Here is a 3,809-nt window from a genome sequence, read left to right as displayed (position 1 = left end):
TGAGAGAATCAAGTAATACATCACCCACAAGGGACCATCCTAGTTCATCTTTAAGTAGGAAACATTAGAAGGTATTACTGAAATGTTAGAAAAAGAATTTATAGTATTCATGGTAATGAAATTCTATGAGATGCAAGAGAAAAGAGACATTGAGCTCCAAGAGATGAGGAAGTCCTTCCACAATATGAAAGAAGAATTGGACACCATAAAGAAGAATCAAACAGAAATGTTAGATGTGAAGGCTGTAATATAGGAAATCAAAACCTCCATCAAAAGTATTAAAAGCAGGCTAGACCACACAGAAGATCAAATCTCAGAAGTAGAAGACAAAACCAATGACCTAGAAAAAATTATAAAAAATACTGAGGAGTCGCTGTGGTCGGGCCTCGGGACCAGCTGCCACTTAGTCGAGGGACTGAGGACTTGCTGCAACCCTAGTCCTGGTACCATGCATTTCACAGTGGCCTTATGGAGACAACACTTTAACCTCAAGAAGTGATTCAAACAGTGATAACTTCAGGTTTGCAATCCTATTGGTGATACGTCTGATACTGGATCACAACTCAGTTCAATCGGTAGCTTGACCATGAAATCACAACTCCAGGTCACTGTCATCTCAGCAAAACTTGAAGAAAATACAAAGAATTGGTTTGGACCAAGCCCTTATATGGAAGTAGCAGTAGATGAACAATCAAAGAGACAGAAAAATGCAACAACATGAACAGTCTCAAACAGAAGCAACCCCTTACAGTTATTGTTACCCCTGTGAGTAAATTAAATTTTTGTGTGTGGAGTCACCAGACACTGAAATCTGATGCTTTGTTGGGAGCTGCTGCATTAGATATTTATGAAACATTAAAATCAAACAATATGAAACTTGAGATTGTGACTTTGCAACTTGTAGATGACAAAGAGCCAGCAGAGACAATAGGAGACTTATCAATTTGTCATGATGGACTGCAGTTAGAGTCTGAAGTTGTTACTAATGGTAAAACTACATGTTCAGAAAGTGTTTCACAGAATGATGATGGCTCCAGACCCAGGGAAGAATCAAGAGTAAACACAAGTAGATGAGATGACCCTGAGGATGCAGAGTCTGGTGAAAATAAGAGGGTCAATGGAATTAATTCTCCTTCACTCTCAAATGGTGGTTTTATATCTTCTAGACATCCAAGACCTTTCTCAACCACCTCCACTAGCCCCACATAAACCCGCATCTGTCAATGATTCACCATCTGCCACTTCTGAAAGCGACGGAACTAGTAGAGGCTCTCTGCCATCAACAAATACAAATACATCCAAAGGTGCAATATCTGGATTAATTATTCCTCTTACTATATCTGGAGGCTCGGGCCCTAGACCATTAAATCCTATAACTCAAGCTCCTCTACCACCTAGCTGGGAGCAAAGAGTAGACCAACTTGGGCTAGTTTATTATGTAGATCAGGTTAAAAAAAAATGGGATAGACCAGAGTTTCTACCTCCTGGCTAGGAATGGCAGGTTGATAACATGGGACATATTTATTATGTTGACCATTTCACAAGAATAACAACGTGAAAAAAGCCAGCCCTGGAATTTGTCCAGAACTATGAACAGTGGCAGCTACAACGTAGTTAACGTCAAGGAGCAATGCAGCGGTTTAAGCAGAGATTTATTTATGGGAATCAAGATTTGTTTGCTACATCACAAAACAAAGAATTTGACCCTCCCTGTCCTTTACCACCGGGATGGGAGAAGAGAACAGACAGCAATAGTAGAGTATATTTTGTCAACCACAACACTCAAATTACACAAAGAAGTCAAGGTCAATTAAATGAGAAGCCTTTACCTGAAGGTTGGGAAATGAGATTCATAGTGGATGGAATATTTTGTGGACCACAATAGATGAACAACTACTTATATATATCTTCTCACAGGAAAATCTGCCCTAGACAATGGACCCCAGATAGCCTATGTTTGGGACTTCAAGATAAAGGTTCAGCATTTCCGGTTTTGGTGTCAGCAACTGGCCATGCCACAGCATATAAAGATTACAGTGATAAGAAAAACATTGCTTGAAGATTCATTTAAACAGATAATGAGCTTCAGTGCTCAAGATCTGCAAAGACATTTGTGGATAAGTTTTCCAAGAGAAGGTTTAGATTATGGAGGTGTAGCAAGAGAATGTTTTTTTCTTTTGTCACATGAAGTGTCGAACCCAATGCATTACTTACTTGAATATGCAGGGAAGGATAACTACTGTTTGCAGATAAATCTTGCTTCATTCATCAATCCAATCACCTGAAATATTTTCATTTTATTGGCAGGTTTATTGCCATGGCACTATTCCATGGGAAGTTCATAGACACAGATTTTTTGTCATACTATAAGCATATCTTGAACAAGCCAGTTGGGCTCAAGATTTTAGAATCTACTGATCCAGAATTTTATAATTCTCTCATCTAGGTTAAATAAAACAATACTGAGAAATGTCGCTTGGAAATGTACTTCTCTGTTTATAAAGAAATACTAGGTGAAATTAAGAGTCATGATTTGAAACCCAATGGTGGCAATATTCTGTAACAGAAGAAAATAAAGAGAAATATATCAGAATGGTAGTTGAATGGAGATCGTCTCAAGGTGTTGAAGAACAGACACAAGCTTTCTTTGAGGGCTTTAATGAAATTCTTCCTCAGAAATACTTGCAGTACTTTGTTTGATGCAAAGGAATTAGAGGTCCTTTTATGTGGAATGCAAGAGATTGATCTGAATAACTGGCAAAGACATACCATCTACCATCATTACACTAGGACAAGCAAACAAATCATGTGGTTTTGGCAGTTCATTAAAGAAACTGATAATGAGAAGAGAATGGGACTGCTGCAGTTTGTTACTGGAACTTGCCGATTGCCAGTAGGAGGATTTGCTGACCTTATGGGGAGCAACGGACCACAGAAATTCTACACTGAAAAAGTTGGAAAAGAAAATTGGTTACCAAGAAGTCATACATGTTTTAACTGCCTATACCTACCACCTTACAAAAGCTATTAGCATCGGAAAGAAAAGGTATTATTTGTCATCGAAGAAACAGAAGGTATTGGACAAGAGTAACCTCTGAGAACTTGCACCACCAAAGGACAAGAATTTATTTGCAATGTTTGTCCTTTTCCTTCTCTGTCTGTTGCACATCTTATTGTAAAACTGGACTGTGACTGTTTAGAGAGTTATCTGAGTATAAGAAAATTAGTGCTATCATTGAGATTTATCTCTCAGTGATTCTGGATTTCTACTCAACATTTACAGAAATCTGATCTGCAAATGACTAGTCAGAACCTAATTTAACATAATATTTAACACAGAAAAAAATACTAAGAAAACAGAAGATACTATAAGAGAAATACTAGATACCATGAAATGCCCAAACATCCAAATAATTGGTATACCAGAAGGTGAAGAAACTAATAAGGGCATTGATCATTTATTCTGAAATTCTGGAAGAAAACTTCCCTAGTCTAGAGAGGCATTCAAACGGCCAGACCCAGGAAATACAAAGAACCCCAAGTACAATCAATCCAAGAAGATTCTCTCCATGCCACATCATAGCTAGATTGTCCAAAACCACAATATAAAAAGAAAAAATATGAAGATTGGCAACAAGTAAATAACAAATCATTTACAAAAGCTATCCCATCAGGCTAACACCGGACCTCTCATTGGATACAATGCAAACAAGGAAGGAATGGGGAAATATATTCAAAGTCTTAAATAAAAAACAATTTCAGCCAAGAATACTATACCCAGCAAGATTATCCTTCATATGGGAAAAGAA

At 37.6% G+C, this 3,809-nt stretch overlaps 1 pseudogene; it reads left to right on the top strand.

Moving 5' to 3' along the window:
- Positions 1 to 550: 550 nt before the first annotated feature.
- Positions 551 to 3,091, top strand: LOC102476931 (E3 ubiquitin-protein ligase Itchy pseudogene; annotated as a pseudogene).
- Positions 3,092 to 3,809: the final 718 nt, after the last annotated feature.

This window comes from Tupaia chinensis, unplaced genomic scaffold (genome assembly GCF_000334495.1).
Source record: "Tupaia chinensis unplaced genomic scaffold, TupChi_1.0 Scaffold000037_20, whole genome shotgun sequence".
Classification (NCBI taxonomy): Eukaryota; Metazoa; Chordata; class Mammalia; order Scandentia; family Tupaiidae; genus Tupaia; species Tupaia belangeri.
The sequence above is the reverse complement of the archived record's forward strand: the minus strand, read 5'-3'. Positions and strand labels throughout refer to the sequence as shown.